The sequence below is a fragment of the Solanum stenotomum genome, chromosome 10 (assembly GCF_019186545.1).
Source record: "Solanum stenotomum isolate F172 chromosome 10, ASM1918654v1, whole genome shotgun sequence".
In the NCBI taxonomy this organism is placed as follows: domain Eukaryota; kingdom Viridiplantae; phylum Streptophyta; class Magnoliopsida; order Solanales; family Solanaceae; genus Solanum; species Solanum stenotomum.
Window position 1 is genome coordinate 44,923,666 of NC_064291.1, and position 23,474 is coordinate 44,947,139.

Sequence of the window (23,474 nt, forward strand, 5' to 3'; positions counted from 1 at the left end):
AAAANAAAAAAAAAAAAAAAAAAAACTAAGGAAGAAAAAAGCGAGAAAAACTTACCACAAAATACAATTAAGAAACTTGTGAATTTGAAAGAGTCAATGAAGAAGAAAGTGAACTTCAAAGATCCATCTTGAAGGCTGAAGCTCTGAAGCAATGAACCTAATGTTGGCTGGTGAGTGTTTTGAGCATTGGTGAGATGATAGTGCGAATACGCGTGTCAACAGGAAAATAACAAACAAAAAATGATGTCCAATAAAATAAAGCAAAGTTTGTAGTACACTTCACATAACTTATTGTACAACATGTTATTACCATGTTCGCTTATATATTTTCAGAATTTAGTTAATTTTAAGGTATTTGGTGTAGTCATATAGTGGTGAAGATATGAACGATAGATCTAAATTATTTTTTAAAAAATAAAAACATAAAGTTAAAATTGTATTGTTTATATCCTAAAAAGCTAATATATTGCATCAGAGTACATGTAGATGACATAACTGATAACGTAAAGTCAGATTTAGGTTTAGCATCAAGTAAATTGAATTTCAAACTATCAAATAAGAAGAGTACCTTTAAAATTGGCATACTTGCTGAAGTTTTCTTTTCGATGATTTTGATTTTTAATTTTTTAAAATTATATTCACATCAAAATTGATTTTAATATTTTACAATATAATTATTTGTTCGATTCAACTTACATATAATAGATGTAAGTTGAATTATATATACTTCAGTATGATATGTGGTTTTATATAAATATTAAATACTGTATCAAATATTAAAGAAAGCAAATGAAATTTAATATTATATTTCTTTTATTTTGATTCGTTTGTCATATTTTTCTTTTTAAGTTTGTTTGAAAAAAAATCACTCTTTAATTTTAATTTTCTACATGATATTTTTTAGATCGCATAATTTTTTTAAAAAAAAATATATTTGACATATCTTTATTTAACACCATAAAATTCAAAAAAAAAAGTTATCTTTTACTTTTTCTTTTTAGCTTTCTATCAAATCAAAACATGAGAAACAAATTGAAACCAACAAACGACCACATATCACAAATATAATAACAAAATTGAGATATTAAAATTTCAATATAATAATTAGATAGCTATTGTACCATTTTCATCCCTATATAATATTGAAGAATGGCATATAATAATATTATTACTACATATGCGAGTTGCATTACCAATAAATTAATATGTACTGAACACGTTTTAACTTTTCTAAATTCAAAATTTTAAAGCTTGATTGTGCATTTGAACATAATTTTTAAATTTTTAAGAATAAAATTTATATATTTGAACATAAGTTTTAAATTTTTAAAAATAAAATTTATATATTCAAAAATTATATAAAAGATATTACAAAGTACAATAATTAATATTTTAAAATATTTTTAAAAGGTATATATAAAATTATGATAAAAAATATTGGATAACTTGTACAAATCTCACTACTTTAATTAGAGTACCTAGATTCACGTTAATTTACAGTATTACGTTTCTTACCATATTTTGAGTCTTATATATATGTATATGACTCTTCCAAATACATGTATCAGAGATACTTCCTTCGTTCCTTTTGGGCCTTATAAGGAGTGTTGTTTGACCTGTTAATTCCAGAATAATTAACGTTCTGAGCAAAGTTTAAAAAAAATGATGAATTCTTTCTTGATTGTTTAGATTGATAACTATTTTGGATAAAATATTTTTAGTATACATGACTACTAAAAAGAAACGAAGGGAGTATATGTATGTAAGACATATACATATCAATTAGTGTGTCTAATTAAAATATCTAATTGAAAATCATCAATTAATGACTCTATATAATTAAAGGATATAACTGAATATCATAATTAAGAACGGTATCTCAAATTGAATGAGTTTTTATTTTCACCCTTATTGATCATTTAATTAAAAGCTATGAATTAAAATATTTTTATCTATATACATATAAATTAAAAAGCTTTCGTCTCGCTTGATGTAAATTATATAAGGGTTAAGTTACGGGCATAAGTTTTGTAGTGTTTTCTTAAAATTTTGTTGTAATATTCAAAAATTGAAGTTACATCTTTTGGACATATTTTCTAGATCTTTATCATTTTTAGAGAAAATATTTTGATAATTAATATAAAATGGTAAAATATATGTGTGATTTTTTGTGTTTTGATTTTTTTTAAAAAAATAATTCATTATGTTCACTTAGCATACAACACGACTTGTTATGTTTTTTATGTTATAATTTATTATGCTATTCATGAATTCATAACTTGTGAGTTATTGCTCTCCCAGTCTCCCGTATATGACATATATAACAAGGTATGCATGTCCTTTTCAATATAGCTTATGCAAGATAAGAAAGATACCCATTCTCACTGATACGAACATATAAATTTATATCACAATTTTGATGTCAGAAATATATTACACTTATTTATTATTTAAAGTGTTAAAAAAAAATTAGAAATAAAAATTAAGCATCACACCAAAGTAAAGAATCTAAGCAAATGATTAAATAAGATAAGAATAAATTCAGTGGCGGATTCAGAATTTTATGATAATGGGTGCTTAAATTTTTTAACGCAAAGTTATTACTAGTTACATAGCATAAACGTGATGCGATAATATTATAAAATTCATTTGCAATATAGTTCTTGAATAAAAACGTTTATTCATAGGAAGTAATAGCAAATCAGGCTTCCTGGATAGTGAGGAAAATTCTGCAGGCAGGGCATTGGCTTGAAGAGTTTAGTATCAATGCAATGTATAAGAAGCTGAGGGGTGAATATAGCAAGGTTCCCTGGAGGAGAATGACCTGCAACAATCAGGGGAGTCCTAAATGGATCTTTGCACTGTACTTGGCTATTAATAGAAGACCCTACACCAGAGATAGACTGCCAAGATAGGGGAGAGAATTCTAAGCCTATCATTGGCGACATGTCCTAATAATTATTAGATAATTTACTGAAATATCACTCCAAAATTATTAGATAATTAAATGGAGTATATCACTCCAAAATAAAAACATTGGTGCAAATGACATCGACAAAATAAAATTGGATAAGGACACACTTGATAGATGAGTATGAACATTATTAATCATTACGTAACGAACCTTGGACTTTTCAATAGGTTTTAATAGAAATTATACTATAGCTATTTTTCTAAGTTTGGAGGTTTCCGTTATTAGCTCGTAAAAATAAGTACAACTAACGAAGCCTAAGAATGGAGGAAAGATGCATATCTAATATGGCAAGGGAGAAAACCCTGTGATTTCCCAAATAATATTTGTACCAAATAAAATTAAATCATGAATCACAGAGATTATGTTATGTATGATAACCAATTTAGAATTAATACAAATGTAATGAGCATTCTGCTTTTACAAGATTACAAATAGAAATGTATGAATTGAACGTCTTTCAACATATAAAAGAAAAACACACTAACAACTTCCTTCTTGATTTTTCTCCTTCTTATCGGCATACTTTAGAAGATTTTCACCGTGCAATTTTCCATACCTAAACTCATCAAATATTTCAACTCCCATATTTATGTAAAAATCATATGATTTCTTGTTCCAAACTGCTACTATTCCCTCTACTGATACGAACCCATTGTTGGCAGCAATAGATGCAACTGTTCCAAACAACAAACTCCCCATTCCCAACTTTCTATAACTCTCTCTGAAGTAAAGACTCTCAAAATAGAATCCTGGCTTGTCATAGAAGCATGAATAATTAGCGTAAAAGAAAGCATATCCTGCTATGTAAGCATCACTCTTATCGTCATATTTGGACCTGAACTCCTCAACTTGTCCTTCAACGACAGGGAATTTAAGGTCGAAAGTTGTAAGGACAGGCTTGAACCCTTCGTTTGTGGGTTCGTTAAAAGGGGTTGGAGAGACTTCGAGTAGAAGTACGGATGGCCCGTAGAAAAGTGGAAGAGGGTTTTCTTTGAAGAGCAAGTTAGCTAAGGAGGACTCAGTAGCTTTGTATAAATGAGTATAGTTATGATATTCATGGATTTGGTAAAACAATTGGTATATATGAGACAGATCAGATTTTGTAGCAAGACGAACTCGTGTGTATATCTTTCCAGTGATGGTAACATTGTTGTTTTCCGATGATGAGTTGGTGGTAATTATTGCTTCAGATGGAGCAGGAGCCATGGGAAAGTGTTTAGTTAAATTTGAGGTTTTAGATAAAAGAAATGTTGAAAGGTTTAGTAATGTGGAAATACTTCAGTATCATAATGGTTATTTATAGTGGAGAATTTGGCCCTTTTTAAAATTCATTAATTGGGTAGTGGAGATGGCTTTTCCAACAATAAAAAAAAGGTTGGTGGACGTCAACTCTGGCGTGCGTTCTAAAGGATCGAGTCATTGATGCAATGGTTTGGCCTTTGGTCCCAATTTTGCTTTTCTTTTTTGTACCCAAAAAAAAATGTAGGATGATAATTTTTGAGTTATATATTAAAATTTGTCCACCAATTTTATGTAGTTGATAGTAATTAACTATTTATGTGTCAATTTATATGACACATTTTACTTTTTATTTAGACCAAGAACAATGACTCATTGCAAAATTTAATAATGCTATCAACATTTTATTCATGTTGGATTTCACTTGTTTGGTAAAAGAAATCAATAATGGTGTACTCTTTTAAAGATAACTAGTATACGTACCTACGCATTGCGCGTATATTTTAAAATTTAGAAATAGTAACTAATACAAATTATTATTGAGTAACGAAAGTATATGTATAATCATATAATATAATATTTTATTTAATATTATATATACAATTAATGCTAACAAAAATTTTACCCTAATATATGTGCAATGATGATACCTTCTTCAAAAACACTAATAAACATTATTCTAACAACTTCTCCTTCTTCTGGTATAATGAAAACTAAAAGCATATACGGTGTTTGTTGAATTAATATTTGTGCTAATTAATTAAATTTTAAAAATTTATAGATCAATCTAAAACCAAGTATTAAAAATATTGACTCTACTTTTAGCTAAAATCTAAATATAATTTACAAAGTATGTTGCAATCTCTTTGGCATAATCATCTCTCGTTCAATCCTGCAAAATAAGACGATTTTCATTTAATTAAACAATTGCATAAAATAAGGATGTATAAAATAATGAATTTCGGTGATCAATTTAAAAAAATTACTATAAGTAAATTAATATATACCACATAAAAATAAGTTATCAAATTAATATACCACATACAAAAAATTATTTTTAGTGCAAAGAAAAAGTTGAAAGAAAAAACAGATCATCTTCTATTCCTTTAATTTACTATAAATCTCTTCTTTTATTTTCTGGATTTTTAGATTTGTTTAGATTTTTTAAATATGTTTTTATTCTTTAGTAAATATGTATGCCTTTAACATAGTATAAAACTTTAATCTAGTTTTATATAAATAATTAATATATTATTTTAATATTAATTAGATAAAGTTAATAAATTAAGTAACATCAACATGCTACCATCACGGAAAAAGAATGTTGTTGAGATTAATAAGGTTAGTTTCAAATCATCATCTCTTCAAAGAAAAGGAAAATAAAATTGTTTTTTTAAAATGATTAAAAAATTATGACAGGTTGTTTTTTAATTATAAATTACAGATTTGTGCTTTTTGATAATTTATTTTTTTAAAATACTAATGCAACCATATGCAATATAATTCCCCATAAAAATAGTATTTATTATTAAAAATAAAATTAATCTTAAAATATTTTTCATTTAAAAATAAATGTTTATAAAAAAATAAATTTTACAAAATAATATTTTGCCAAAAAAAAAAACGCATGCATTAACTGCAGTTAATTATTTTAAAATTAGTGGATCAGTTTTAGATGAGTTAGTGGGATCAGTTTTAAATTTATATAAATATTTTTATCTTTTTAATTTTGAGTTATGTAAAGGGGAGTAGTGAATTTCTAAAATATAAGTAAATTGATTAAGAATTTTTTACTTCCAATTTAAAATTCCATAATTCAAATAATTTTAATTTATAAACTAAAATTTAACAAAAAAATAATATAATAAAAAATTTTAATTATAATTTAACAAAAAATTAATACAATAAAAACAAAATAGAAACAAAACAAAGAGTTAGCGGAAACTCCTATTTAAAAACTCACTTTTCCTATATTTCCTCTCATGTTCACACTTTACTAACGATTAAATTTTTTAAAATAAATTGATAATTTAAAAAATAGTATGACCAAAACATAAAAAATAAAAATAGAATGATAAGCATTATCGGTAACACACAATAATCTTATGAATTACCGAATTGTAATACTCAATTAGAATATTACCACAGTTAATATGACTCTTTTTTTTATACAGTTAATATGACTATTTTCTATTCTTTTTATTTTTTATTTTAACCAAAAAAAAAATAATTCTTTTTTTTAAAAAAAAAAAAAAAGAAGAGAAAATCACGATGGTGTGAGAATTCTAACTAAAAATTTCAAAAAACACATGCATTTAACTTTTTATTTTTTAATTATAATTAAACAGTTGAAAATGTTTACATCTTAATTCAAATTTAAAATAGCTATATCAACTCTAAACTAATAAACTATACCTAATTTGTTTATTTATAAATTCATTCTCAACTTAGAATCCAAATTTTAATTTTATTTTTAAGTTTAAAATGGGAAAACAATTGCATTTTTGTTTTTTTTTTTAAAAAACTTTTATTTTTTAAAACACAAATCTTTCGAAGATTTGCCCTACAAATGTCAATATTTTGTTGATTATTTGGTAGTAATATTTTTGGTTAGAAGTTATATATATATATATATATATATTTATTTATATATATTGAAAAACAATTAACGATAATTTAAAATTTAAGTAGATGTAAACAAATGAATTTTAGAAATGTGATTTTATCTCAAGACATATTTTGTGCGTGTGTAACTTTCTTTTGAAACTGAAAAAGTTGTGTTAATTTTAATTGTAAAAGGATTTATATGTAAGTATTTCTTGATTATTTAAAATTCAATTTTATTCTATAATTATTAAAATCATGCATTTAATTTTATTTTATCCTCTATTTATGTATATGTTTCAATAAAATTTTAAATTCATAAGCATTTCTAAATTAATTTTCATCATACGTAGGAAAATTAAAACAATATTTAGCAGGTCCCATTATAATAAATTGTTATTTATATGTTGAATTTCCGGTTGAACTTGATTTTAGGAATGAATTTAAAATTTTAATTTTTAAAATTTAACATGTTACTATTTAATTAAATTTAAAATAAGTCATATGTGACCCCTTAAAGTTGTCTGCATAATTCACTTAAACACCTCAATTGAGGCTAGTGCCTATTGAACACTTTTATCTATTTAAACGTTGTTCCTATTAGACACTTTTCGGTAATCAGCAAAAAATGTAAAGTGAGTGTGACACACTCTCGATGACATGGCAAAATGCTTAATGAAAAGACGACATGTGGCAAGTGGTCCCCAAAAATTATAGAAAATGATTTTTAAACTTTAAAAAATAAAATTTATTTCAAATACATTTCAATCTTTTTCTCTTATATATAAAAATATTGAAAATAATAACACATACTACTCAGCCCCATGCTATCCCACCCCACGCTACCCCACCCCCTTTCTTCTTCACCTTCTTCCCTAATCCCTGTAACATTTCATTTCTAAACCACAATAAAACTCAATATCTTACCAAATTATTTACCTATTCAGTTTTTTTAAAAAAAAAATTCATACCTAATACGTGAGAGAAATATATAGAGAGAGTCACATACAAGAGTGATGAAGAAACGGAGTTTGTTGACGGATAATCATTTCAAAATCGATTGCTAAAGAGAAATCAAGAGGACTCAAATTAATTTTATCGAATTCTTTGATATTATTTTTTATAAGTTAAATGGGTTCACATTTTAATTTTGAGTGGTGATGTTTGTTTGAAGATGGCCGGAAATGGAGCTATCGGCTAAATTTTTTACTCCAATGTCCAAAAATCTTCTTTCTTCTTTCGTTTTTGAAGATCCAATGCAGTTGTCTTTGAAAACCTAGTTGAGGTGAAGAAGACGACCGAAAGCGGGAGTGGGGGACTTTTTCTTTTTGTGATTAAAAAAATTATTGGTTTAAAAAATATTCAAAAAAAAAAAACCGTTTTAGTCATTTACGATGATTAGAATCAATGGAAGAAGAAAAATTGAAATTTTCTTGAAAAAATAAATTAAAAAATACGATTTTAGAAATCTTCACGCGTCAAAGGAAAGTTAAAAACACTTTTTCTGCCATATCAACATTTTGTGTTTAATAGGTATACATTTTGAACAATTTAGATGTTCAATAGTCACTAGCCCTAGTTGAGGTGTCTAAGTGAAATATACGGACAACTTTAAGGGCTGTATATGACTTAAGCCTAAAATCACTTATATATCAATTCAGAAGGATGCATCATTTATTGAGAATTTGGCAAGTAAGTAATAATGTCACTCAGCTTAAAGAATACTTGGGAAATGGCAACAGACATAAATTATTGACATAAGCAATTTTTAACTTTTTTATAACAAATCTTAGTATGCCTAAATTAATCAATAAGTATAAATAAAAAATAGGCTACACGTAAGTATGCATGATAATTTTGGTTTCATGTTTCATTATATAGCTATCGATCAAATGGTTATAAATTATAAGTGTGCATTTTCTCCCTCGTATGAGGACTTTTTTTTCTTTCTCTTTTTCTTCTTCTTAATGTGTTATGAGTTAATCAAAGTGAAGTGTAGCAAGCATGTTTGGATATCATTGTTACATTAAGATTTTAAAAATTATCAAGTTATTTGCAATTATAATAAGATAGACACTTTAATATGATAATAAAAAAAATCGTAACTTAAACTAATAATTAATTTATCTTTAATAAATTAAGTGATAATTTACGCTAAGAAATTCTTCAATGCAATTACTTATGTACGCTATAGCTATGTTTAAAGTGAATTTTTAAAACTCTAATTCTAAGAGATGAAAGAGTTTTTCATTCTGGAATTGTGGCTTCAATATATGCAATGATAATACTAAAATATTACAAAAAAATTTCATGTATAATGTTGTCAATTCATTCAAAAAGTCGATCAATATTTTCATATATTCGTAATATATACACTATTTAAGATTAAGTCCCAATACCTTCACTTCAATCTTATGTTGAATTTGGATCACATTTAGTTTTAATTAATACCATACCAATTTAGGGGTGTGTATCGGTCGGTTCGGTTTGGTTATAAGTATTATCGGTTCGGTTTATCAGTTTTCGGTTTTTAAATATGCTAAACCGATAACCAAACCAATAAGATATTTGTTATCGATTTTAGGTCTTTAACGGCTCGGTTTTCAATTTAACCAATAAGAAAATGCTTTCAAAACAAATATATGACTTATCCAATAATTTGACGCGATACGCATACATCGAAATAATCATTCCAAACGGGACAACAAGGACCAACTTGTTGTATTTTGGTCATCACAACAAAGACTTGGTTAATTTTCTATCATCATAATATATATCAAACGAGGTCCCCTTTATGCAATAAAGAGAATCAAATAAAACCAAATCATAGACAAAAGTCAAAACAGTAGCAAATGAGGCCATGCTTATGGTAACTAAATGAAGTTCTTACGTTATTTAAAAAAACACACACACACACAATTTGAATTCCTAACGTTAATCAAATTGCAGATATTTACAATCGTGCAAAAGCTATTATTAGTCAATTATAAACTAACTAAAGCAAATAAGTAATACTAAAAAGTAAAACCTAAAGGTTAAATAACTAAAAGTAGAGAGGAGAGTTAATTGTTAAGTAGTGTTAATTATTGCGTAGGGTTTTATATATTTAGTCTAATATACTACTAATTATATTAATATTTTTTTAATATATTATATATATTTATAACTAAAAATTAAAATAGTAAATTATTATATTCTTAATGGGTTATCGGTTAACCCAATAACCCAATATTAAAAACCAATAACGAACAGATAACCAATAATTTTTTTTGTAAAACCATTAAATAACCGTTATCCCAATAAACCAATAACACTTTTTTCGGTTCGGTTTATCGGTCGGTTCAGTTTTTGCACACCCCTACATACCATTCATTCTCTTATTTTCTTCATTTAGTTGTATTGTTTAACAAGTGGACATTACTTGACTTACAACTTTTGATCTCCTTTGTAATAGAATGGTATCAGAGCCAGCCACCTTGTTTATGGTAGAATATTTTCTTTATTCAATTAATTTTGATTATAGAAACCGTGCAAAGAGATAAACTCATCGAAAAAAGAGAATAATTTGATTTGTTACTTGAAAGCCATGAAACATAATCAAAATTTCTCACGATGATTCTCTTTCAAAAATAAAATCACATAAAAAAAGAATGTAAATACTGTGTTTTGTATTTATAGAGAGAGAAAACAAAGAACAAAAAAGTTAAAACTCTAAAGTTATAATCAGTTTTGAATTCAAAAACCTCAATTGTTTAAGATAAAGTCAAAATTAAAAAAATGCACCCAAGTTAGTTTTGTTTTTATAAGAGACCACGTTGCTTTTTCTTTTTATTTTCCTTTTAAACTGAATTTTCCCCTATTTTTCTTCATATGAAACTTTAAAATGTGATTAAAAAAAACTGCAAAGAAAAATAAAATTCATGATTTGTCTGATGTAATATAGTTATATTGATCTTGATTAATGTTTTAAATAGTTAATTTTCTTAAAACAATTATCTTATGTTAATCAATTACCTATACTTTAGGAACCGTTACCTATAGATTCCGTACTTATTAAACTATTCAGTTTTATTTTTATTTTCATTTTTAAATTCAAATTAAAAAACAGTGACTAATTTTTAATTTTAGGAAAAAGAAACATGGAATTATTTAGTTGGTTACTCTTTTTTATTTTTTCTTTTGGGTTAATATTAGATACATATTTAAAATTATTTTTAAAATTTTAAAATTGTTCGAAATTTTGTGTGCAATGTTGAAACTGTAATTATTAGTGAAGAAATGGGACAATTTAGTTAGTTTTCTTCTTTCTTTCTCACTTTTTTTTTTCAAATTAGTTGAATTTCAAATGTAGGCATTTCAAATTCTTCTTAAAAAAAATAAAAAAAATAAAAAATTTAGAAAATCCTTATATAATTTAGTAGTTTCTGACATGTGTCTTTTTATTTTATTTTTTAAAAATTCAGATTAATAACATTTAGTTAATTGATTTTTTAAAAACGGAAAGCTAAAGAATAATTGTATATAGATAGAAACGTTATTTTTAAAAATATTTTATTTATTTTTTGTTTCACTTAAATACAGATTTACAGTTTCTTCATGTTAAATTTTAAAATTGTTTTAAAACCGTATCTCATTTAATTGTAAAAACTGCTTTTAAAGTATTTTTTTAAAAAATAAAATAAAATTTACTATTTAAACAAATTACATATTATATATAATTAATTTAGATGATTTAAAAATCTGATTTTTGTGGTGATGACATGTGTCACTTTTTCTTCTCCTATTATATATAGATAGATTTTGAAACATTTTAAAGTTTTCCCTTTATTCCATATACTAAGTGTTCAATCAAATTACCTTATATAAATTGAGACGAAAGAAATATTCCTTAATAATAATAAAAAAGAAATTGGATGGAACAACCCCGGTTTATATATAGTATTGTTGGAGTATAAAATTTTGACAAGTAAAACTTCAAAAATAATTTACTCAATTCAAATTTCACAGTTTACGCATATTGAAAATTTAATAAAATATTAAATTTGATAAACAATTCATAGCATTCAGACGTTTATAGTTTAATTTCATAATTAATTCATGAATTTTCAACAAAGAAGAAATATAGAGAAGAACCAAGTGGGTGCATAGGACCATGCAAAATATCATAAAAATGTTATTTTTCAACTTCTTATCGTACAACTGTTAACAACTACGAAGGAACTGAAAATTCTTCAAAAATTAAATGTTGAAAATTTCAGCAATATTGATAATAATCATTTGGATTACATATATGTGGCTTGAAATTAAAGTCAAATGAAATCCGTCGACATTGACCAAGATATATGAAAACTCAATAAGGACGATTTATTATAAGAATCCATATATATTCACACTAAAAAAGAACATGTTTTCAGAGAAAAAATAATTTCGTCTTAAATAAACTTTATCATGAATTTTCGGAGAAATAAGTGTTTCTGTAAATGGAAACTAAGCCAATCACGCAAATTTGTTGAATGGTTTAGGACAACGACAATCCTAGTAGGAGTGCATGTCTATGATACGACTCAATCAGTTGTTTTTTTAAAAAAAATAAAAAATAAAAAATTCATATTGTATTAATATTTTGATTATTTTATTATGTATGATAAAAATTAAATTTAGTGAAATTATCTCATCATATCAATTTTCTTTTGTATCAATGTGGTTTCATTAATTTTTAACATTTTTTTTAATCAAAATATTATAAAAGAATCACGAGTAAACGTTTGAACATGATATTATGTATATAATATACTTCCGTAGGATTTTAGAAAAAACTCTCTAGATTTTTTTTCTGTTTAAAAGATAGTGATGCATCCCACAAGAGGAAATATATGTCTAACATCTTATTAATTTAAGACGTGATGCACTTTTTGACTTGTATTTGATTTCATCCTGGCCCAAAGTGAAAACTTTAATATAATGTATCATTGGAATATCTTATAGTATTATTCCTCATGCTGATATATGTATTTTGTTATGTCGTAATATATATAAGGTAGGGGTCATGCCTAACCTTTTAATTTGATTTAAAAAGAAGAAAAACTAGACAATATGGGAAGAGTCTCTCCTTTGACTTGTAAAAGAAAATGATTGGGAAGGGTTTCTCCTTCATTACCAAATCTAATGCAAACTTTAATAGTGGTTGTTACCACAACAAAAGAGTAAATTACATAAGATGTTTAGTTAAATTTATAAGCTAATTAAATTGATTTATAAGTTTTTCTTTTAGTTCATTTATATGTTTGATAAATGCTACAATATCAAAATATTTCTAAAAGTCAGAAGTTGTGAATTTCTAATATATGACTTTTCAATTTATAAACACTTTTCATTTGATCAAAATATTTTACTATTTTATCCTTAATAGTTTTTCTTATTCTCAAAATATCTTGTTCAAAATAAGATTCCTTTTCTCTTTACTCAGTATTCATCATTCCTCCTTTTATTTTAACAAAGATAACTTTTCAAATTCATAACTCTTGCACAATTAATGAATTAACTAAAGTATGTTAGTTTTTTTTTAAAAAAAATAATCAAAATTCGAGTAAAAAAGAAACACTTCATCTTTGATCCAGTTTGACTCGTATATTTGTGTATAGTAAATGCATTTAGTCATTTTGTGTACATTACTCTTTCCTTTTGTGCTCTTTTTTTTCTTTTTCCTGGTCGAAGAGTAACATTTGTTTTGCTATGAGAGGTCAGGTTATGCCCCTCTATCTATACTTTGACATACTTTTAACTTACCTCCAAATATAGAAAGATGTCATTTTTTTAATAATAAATTAAGAAGAAGAAATCATGTAAATTGAATAGAGGGGTTTAATGTGATAATTACTAATTTAAAATTTTCTAATACAAATGTAATAAGCTTTCTGCTTTTACAAAATTACAAATAAAAATTGAAGAGCAGGAGCCATAGTTGTTTAAGGCAAAGGAGATATTATTGAAAGGAGTAGGATGAATTTTAATTAGTAATGGGATATTGTATGGAAAGATAATACTAATGGTTATTCATAGTGGAGAATTTGGTCTCTTTTTTGTAATACTTTATTTGGTTGGTGGAATTCAACTCAAACGTGCGTGTTATTTATAACTTAGATAAAGAGTCAAGCATCTCATGAAATTTCTTTTCTATTTCCTACAAATACAAAATTTGGTGGGAGCCGTAAACTAAAGTTGACCCATTTTTCAAATGTAGTCATTTTATAATGTAAAAGAACTCTCCNTAATAACTTAGATAAAAGAGTCAGGCATCTCATGAAATTTCTTTTCTATTTCCTACAAATACAAAATTTGGTGGGAGCCGTAAACTAAAGTTGACCCATTTTTCAAATGTAGTCATTTTATAATGTAAATTGTAAAAGAACTCTCCTTTCTCTTTTTCCACGTGTGGTGTAGACTGACGTGGCATCATAATAATTAAAAAAAATTAGTTCGATAATTTTCAGTTCCAATTTTTAAAATAGTATATTCATATCAAAATAATTTAGTATGGTTAATAATTTTAAGTCTGATTTTAATATTTTACAATTTACGGTATGATAAATTCGCAATCTAAATTTATTCTATTTTAACTTACATATAATAGATAATTATGAATAATTCGAAAAAAGTACATTCAATTTCCTTTGTTAATTAATTATATACACACAAAAAAATTCGATCAAGACATAGTAATTAAAATTTAAACGATTAAATAATTAGTTTTGTACTAATATAAGTTTATAAATTTGTTTGTGGTATTATGAGTTAAATTTAATTATATACTTCAGTACAATATTTGATATATTTAAATAAATATCAAATATTGTATGAATATTTATAAAATCAACAACTAATATCATACTTCCTTCATTTTAATTTATTTGTCATATTTTTTTTGTTGTTTGAAAAAAAAATCTTTTCTTCTTTTGTAATTCTTTAGTTTCAACATTTCACATGTCATGTTTTAGACCACATGATTAAAAGATTTTTGATATATTTAACATATCATACAATTTAATACTACAGAATTTAAAAGTCTTTTTTTACTTGTTTTCTTAAATTTTGTATCATATCAAAACTTGATAAACAAATTAAAAATAGATAAAGGACCAGATATCATATATATATATATATATATACACGGTATTAGGATTTTGATATATTAATTTGATAGCTACCGTAGCATGTTCATTCCTATGTATACTGAAGAATGACATATAATATACCACATCTGCGAATTGCATTACCAATAAATTAATACTCCCCATCTCCATTGATATAATATTTTTAACTTCTCGAAATTCAACTTCTAAAGTTTGATCCTGTGTTTGAACATAGAATTTTTTAAAATAAAATTTATATATTTGAAAATTAAGAAAAAAATATTATATAATAATTAATAATTTAAAATATTTATAAAGCATATGAAAAAGTAATGATTAAAAAATAAGGGTAATTTTAAAAAGGCAAAAGGGTCTGGTGGACGCTTCTACTTGTATGAGTTTGTATTCCAAACTCTTTTACTTAATCATTTGTCAACTGAACCCTTGAACTTCTCGAAACACTATATTTTAAACACGTTTTCTGATTTGGCATCCTATGTGGCAGACACAACAAAGGAGCGTGTGATACACCCACCTGAGGAGCGTGAGATCTGGTTAAATGGGTCTAATAGCCACATCAGGGTTTTATAAAGCCATCTTCTTCCCCGTATGCATTTAACACCATTATTAGACAAATATGAGCTTTTTCTGACCTCATTTTCGATCTCCTTTCCCCAAATTTCTTCTCCATTTTTTCCATCGTTATACTCCTTTTTTATTTTTATGCATTTTCATTTAATTCTTTGCTTCATTTTGTGGTTGATCCTATTGTAGTTTTCTGCATCATCATGAAAGTTATTTTTGTTAGAATCCTATAATCTAATAGAAATCATGAAACATGTAATTGAAAGCATAACAAACAAAATCCCCAAAAAATTTCAACATAATTAGTATGAATCGACTAAAAAGCTAAAAATTAAACAAAGACATAAGTAGAAGATAAAATCTAGACTAAACAACATACAAATACGAAAATAAGTTACAAAATTTACATAGATAAATTGAAATTCGAACAAAACCAACAAAAACACTCAAAACAATTTTGTGGGAATGAAGAAAAAAATGAGAAAGAAAAATATGGGTATATATAGCCACACACAGATGTTGCGGTGAACCTCTCTTCTTCGACTTGGATGAAAACAAAGACGGATTGCCTTGATTGATCCATGATTTCTGCTACTGGAGTTTTTTCTTCAATGAAAAGAGTAGAAGAGGTTGAATTTTTTTTTATATATAAGAAAGATGAAAGAGAAATGCAATGAGATTGTGGGGGAAAGTGGTGGGTTTGGTGGCAAAAGACAAATAAAAATCAGAAATATATTAATTAAATATAATAAAAATGTCAAGATGACATGAAGTGGTATATATACACGTGTCATTTATAATTACTTTTAAAATTACGTGTCAGGCGTTTGTGGTACACGCGCAACTAAAGAGTTAAAAAGTGTTTAAAATATTGAGTTTAGATGGATTCAGGGATTCAGATGACAAAGGAATAGGTAGAAGAGTTCACAATACAAACTCATTCAAGTAGAATGGTCCATCAGACCCTTTTGCCTTTTAAAAATCTCACTAGTTTAGTACTCCCTCTGTTCCAATTAATGTGGCATTTTTCATTTTTCGAGAGTCAAACAATTTAAGTTTGACCGGGAATTTGCGCATGAAATCTTCAGTTTTTTTTGAAATAAAATTTATATATTTGTAAACTACGTAAAAAGTATTATAAGTCACAACAATTGATAATTCAAAATGTTCAAAAGATCTATGAAAAATTTACAGTCAAAGTTAGACTTATTTGAATATCGAAATCCAAAGAGTGTCACATAAAATGGGACGGAGGGAGTACCTAATTACCTTTTGTTTCCTTTTATTCCCTTCCCTTCCCTTTATTTTTCATTATTACAAAACTAACCAAAATTTGGACTTCAGAGTGTCCATATACATGTATCTCTTTCTTAAATGTTCAATGCAATCTCTTTCATAATCATCATCAAAAAATATATTCTTTTACATAGTTTATTACATCTCAAACAAGGTTTCTATTTATTAACTTTATATTTACAAGAGTTTTTAATATATGAGTGTATGCATGAGTGATTTTCATGAGATTATTTACTATTTTAAATTAATTAATTATTATTATGTTTTTATTTTATGTGTAGCTAAAATGAATACTTTCATCAACAACAAGAAGTTCAACAAGAAGAAAGTGGTGTTCATAATGGGAGCAACAAGAACGAGAAAATCTTGTCTCTCTGTTGACCTTGCCACCCATTTTCGAGGAGAAATAATCAACTCGGACAAAATGCAAGTATATAAGGGACTTAAAATCGTGACCAACAAGATCACACACACTGAGAAACAAGGTGTACGATATTATTTGCTAGGTATATTTATTTATTTCCAACAATATTTATATCAAATGACTACCTAAATAATTTAAGAATACTAACAATAGATTCGAGTGGAAAATATATTTTACTATTAAAAAAAATGTCTTTTTTGAATATATTTATAAATATACTCAAATAATTTATTTTTTTTAAAAGTTAATGATTTGACTCAGTGATCCCCACACACACATCATCGAATTAGTTGAGATGCACGGAAGCTTACCATCAATTGAAAAGATTCATAATTTTTTTCTAAAAAAAAAGTTGTCTTTCACTCATATCCCTAGCAAAATTAACTTACTCTGAATTGAAATAAATATTTTTTTAATAGTAAAATATAGTTTCCACTCAAATCTATAGGTAGTATTATTAAATTATTTAGTTAGTCATTTCATATAAAAATTGTTGAAAATAAATAAATATACCTAGCAAATAATGTCGTACACCTTTTTTCTCAGTGTGTGTGATCTTGTTGGTCACAATTTCAAGTCCCTTGTATACTTGCAATTTGTCTGAGTTGCTTATTTCTCCTCGAAAATGGGTGGCAAGGTCGAGATAGAGACGAGATTTTTCCATTCTTGTTGCTCCCATTATAAATACCATTTTCTTCTTGTTGAACTTGTTGTTGTTAATGAAAATATTTATTTTAGCTACAAATAAAATAAAATCATAATAGTAATTAGTTTAAAATAGTAAATAATCTCATGAAAACCACTCATGCATACACTCATACATCAAAAAATCTTGTAAATATAAAGTTAATAAGTAGAAATCTTGCTTGAGATGTAATAAACTATGCAAAAGAATATATTTTTTCTTGATGGTGGTTATGAAAGAGATTGTATTGAACAGTAAAATGTATTTATGGTAGACATGAATTTGGTAAAACAATTGGTATATATGGGACAGATCAGATTTTGTAGCGAGACGGACTCTTGTGTATATCTTTTCGGTGATGGTAACATTATTGTTTTCCGATGATGCATCGGTAGTAATTGTTTCAGATGGAGTTGGTTGTTGAGGAACAGGAGCCATGAGAAAGTGTTTAGTTAAATTTGAGAGGAATGAGGTTTGAGATAAAAGAAATGTTGCAAGGTTTTGTAATGGGATATTGTGTTTGGGATCATAATGGCTATTTATAGCGGAGAATTTGAGAAATTGATCAAAATGGTCCTTCATGTATGGGGTTTGAATTATTTTGATCCTTAATATACTTCACTTGATAGAAATAATCCTTAATGTATGCAAGATGAGTATTACTTTGATCCTAACTCCTAAATTTAACATTTATCTATTAAAAACTAACGGCCCGCATCAATAAGAGGATCATAGTCCACCCTATCTATATGAAGCTTATTCAAACACATTCATAATTTTTGCAACCAAAAAAAATTATTCCTTTCTTCTTCTCTTAAGCAACTTCTACTTTGTGGGTCAAACTGAATCACGAATTCAGTGAAAGGGCACAGACATGCTGACTTCATGTTTCGTAGAATTAATTAACTGGCCTCATTCAATCTAAAAATCATCTAATTCATTTAAAAGCGACTATAAGTAGATTGTAAATTAATACTATTTAAATAATGGATAATTTTTTTGTGGGCGTATCCATCCTTAAGCTTGGATCTACTACTGCTCTAATTCATTATCTTACTAATTTTATCCTTTGAATCATCCTCAAATGGATAACTCTTTTTTTTTTAATTCAATCAAAGTTTCTAAAAATATTGTCATTCATACAATTATCAGAAAATGAAATTCATTATCATAAAACGAAACAAACTACTCAAATAAGTACCATTGAATTTCTCATCCAAATATTCCAGTGAGTGTTGAATTTAAATCTATTTTAGGAAGAGGATGCAATTGAGAGATAAACAGAAAGAGGCAGAGCAAAGGAAGGGAACGTTAGTTTTTAACAGAGGACAGTTAACTTTAGGGTTGAGAATCAAAACAATACCCATTTTACATACATTAAAGATTATTTCTATCAAATGGTATATATTAAGGATCAAAATAATTCAATCCCATATATAAAGGACCATTTTGATCATTTCTCCGAAAAATTTGGCCCTTTTTAAAATTCATTAATTGGGTAGTTGAGATGGCTTTTCCATCAATAAAACAAAAAGGGTTGGTGGAGGTCAACTCTAGCGTGCGTTCTACAGGGTCGAGTCATTAATGCAATTGATTTGGCCTTTGGTCCCAATTTTGCGTGTTTGTACAACAAAAAAGAAGAAGAGAACCTCATCAAACTTATACTTCATCCGTTTCACAAAGAGTGATCTGGTTTGACTTAACACGAAATTTTAAAAAATTAAGAAGATTTTTGAATTTTGTGGTCCTAAATTAAAGTTATGTCAAATGTACTAAATTGTCTTCCAATCTTGTGACTTTAAACATGTCACGTGTAAAACTGAAATTAAAATGTTACCAAAAAATTTAATAAGTTATTCTTTTTGAAACAGACTAAAAAGGAAATGAGGTAATTATTTTTTAAACGGAGGGAGTACCATTTTTTGAAGTAGATACCTTAAGTTTGTGAAAGTCCTATTATCCCACGAAATTATTTCCAATCACAATAAATACATCATTTTAATAGCACCTGCAGTCTCATTGTCAGCGAGTATGTCTCACCCCCCCAAATAAAATAAAGTAACTTTATTTTTTCCTGGTCCTTTAATAAAGGGTTGGGTAAGACTCAGACCCGCTCAAATATTGACAGATTCCCTTTTTTATCTTAAACATATTATAAATAAATCATGACGAAGATAACATTCTCGATCACTGAAAAAGTTTAGTTTCAGTTTAGAAATTTAATTGCAGATGTTCGTAGAACTTTAACAGTGGCTGATAGAAGAAGCTCCATCATAGGAGAACTTCATACTGGCAGCTCAAATGGCATCTCATGACCTTCATCGATCTATCAGTTTATGGAACTCTAAATGGTACGAACGTGCATTAGTCTTTGCAGTCCAAGGTGTATTTTTCAACTCATTCCTATTTGGCGTCCCTAAAATTGGCTAATCGGATTGTTGGGTACTTAGAGGAAGACGCAGTGAATTTGTAAACACAGATTTTTGATTGATATAGAAAAGAAACTTTTTGAGAACTCGCGAAACTCCAGAAGTTCATATGGTATCTCACGAAGGTTTATACATCGAATTATTGGATTGACAGAAGAGAATTTTTTCTTTGGCTGCACATGAAGAGCTCTTCAATGGCCATCAATGGAGGTTTGTGGAAGATGGAAAGTGGTCTATTTAATAAAGAAAATAAATTTTTAATTGGTGATGCCACGTGGCACTAAACACTGGTTTAGGGGTTAGTTTGCCTCATTCACGCGCCTCTCAAACTTGAGATCGCACATGCTCTGAAAATGGCGCAAATTTAAGGTGTCTACTTCAAAAAATTTATAAGTTTGATGGGGTAATTATGTATTTTTTCTCAAAATTAAAAAAAGTAAGATAATATTTGTGGAGTTATATATCAAAATTAGGTTATATAGATTGAGACGAAAGGAATATTTCTTAATAATAATAATAAAAAAATTGGACCAAACAACCCCGGTTTATATAGTATCGTTGAAGTTTAGAATTTTGACAAGTAAAACTTCAAAAATAATTTACTCAATTCAAATTTTCACAGTTTACGCATATTGAGAATTTAATAAAATTTTAAATTTGAGAAACAATTCATAACATTCAGACGTTTATTGTTTAATTTCATAATTAATTCATGAATTTTCAACAAAGAAGAAATAAAGAGAAGAAACAAGTGGGTGCATAGGACCATGCAAAAATATCATAAAAATGTTAAATTTCAACTTCATATCGTACAACTGTTAACAACTACGAAGGAACTGAAAATTCTTCAAAAGTTAAATGTTGAAAAATTCAGCAATATTGATAAAAATCATATGGATTACATATATGTGACTTGAAATTAAAGTCAAATGAAATCCGTCGACATTGACCAAGATATATGAAAACTCAATAAGGGCGATTTATTATAAGAATTCATATATATTCACAATTGAAAAGGAACATGTTTTACAGAAAAAATATTTTTATCTTAAATAAATGTTATCATGAATTTACTGGGAAATAAGTGTTTCTGTAAATGAAAACTAAGTCAATCATGCAAATTTGTTGAATGGTTTAAGACAACGACAATCCTAGTAGGAGTGCATGATACGACTCAATCAGTTGTTTTTTTTTTTAAAAATCATATCGTATTAATATTTTGATTATTTTATTATGTACTATGATAAAAATTAAATTTTGTGAAATTATCTCATCATATCAATTTTCTTTTGTATCAATATGGTTTCATTAATTTTTAACATTTTTTTATCAAAATATTATAAAAGAATCACAAGTAAAAGTTTGAACATAATATTATGTATATAATATACTTCCGTAGGATTTAGAAAAAACTCTCTAGATTTTTTTTTCTGTTTAAAAGATAGTGATGCATCCCACGAGAGGAAATATATGTCTAATAGCTTATTAATTTAAGACGTGATGCACTTATTGACTTGCATTTGATTTCATCCTGGCCCAAAGTGAAAACTTTAATGTAATGTATCATTGGAATATCTTATAGTATATATTATTATTCCTCTCCTAATGTATTTAAGAGTAAATTTTAAGTTTAGCAAACATAAAAATTATATTTGTATGTTATAACTATAGTTTGTATAATTGCGCTCCATAACAAATTTTATGTTTTCTATGGCTATTAATCTGTATATTTCGGTATACATAAACATAAAAATCTGTATTTGTATATTTCGGTATACAAACTAAAACATAGTAATTGTATATAAACAAAATTGGTACATATATACGACACATATGTATACCGAATGGGTCTATTTGTATATTTCGTTATACAAATGGGTCCTGCAATGAATATTTTACAACACATATGTATACCAAATGAGTCTATTTGTATATTTGGTATACAAATGGGATAGCAAAAAACATGAAATGTTTGTTGAGAATTACAAATAAAAAAACTATGACTATAACATTTAATTTGAATTAATAATTTGCTATTACATACAATTTTCCCTATATTTAATATATAAGGTAGGGGTCATGCCTAACCATTTAATTTGATTTAAAAAGAAGAAAAACTAGACAATATGGGAAGAGTCTCTCCTTTGACTTGTAAAAGAAATTGATTGGGAAGGGGACTCTCCTTCATTACCAAATCTAATGCAAACTTTAATAGTGGTTGCTACCACAACAAAGAGTAAATTACATTAAGATGTTTAGTTAAATTTATAAGCTAATTAAATTGATATTAAGTATTTTTTTTAGTGTATTTACATGTTTGATAAATGCTACAATATCAAAATATTTCTAAGTTAAAAAGTCAAAAGTTGTTAATTTCTAATTTATGGCTTTACTCAATACTCATCGTTCCTCCTTTTATGAAGTTGTATTCCCAAAATATCAGAATTTCAGTGAAAAAGAAACACTTCATCTTTGATTCGTATATTTGTGTATAGTTAGTCATTTTGTGTACATTATATTACTCCACAAGGAGAGTCTCTGCTTTAATTTTGTGCTCTTATTCTTTTCTTGGTCGAAAGTAATTTTTTAACTTACTTCAAATATAGAAAAATGTAAAATTTTTTATAATATATTAAGAAGAAGAAGAAAATCGTGTAAATTGAAGGTTTAATGTGATAATTACCAATTTAAAATTTTCAAATACAAATGTAATAAGCTTTCTGCTTTTACAAAATTACAAATAGAAATTGATAAATTGCACAACGAAGCACTAAAAAAGGAAAAGAAAAAAAAAACTAACAGTTCGCTTCCTCAATTTCCCCCTTGTTATCAGCATACTTTTGAAGATTTTCACCGTGCAACTTCCCATATCTAAACTCATCAAAAATTTCAACTCCCATATTTATGTAAAAATCATATGACTTTTTATTCCAAACTGCGATTATTCCCTCTACCGATACGAACCCATTGTTGGCAGCAATGGATGCAACTGTTCCAAACAACAATTTCCCCATTCCCAACTTTCTATAACTCTCTCTGAAGTAAAGACTCTCAAAATAGAATCCTGGCTTGTCATAAAAGCATGAATAATTAGCGTAAAAGAAAGCAT

The 23,474-nt window shown here is 26.6% G+C and overlaps 1 protein-coding gene across 1 annotated transcript in view; it reads right to left on the bottom strand.

The window, feature by feature from the left end:
* Nucleotides 1-23,474, bottom strand: part of LOC125842203 (tyramine N-feruloyltransferase 4/11-like) — a 58,525-nt gene that overhangs the window by 34,593 nt on the left and 458 nt on the right. The gene's annotated exons all lie outside the window — the stretch shown is intronic.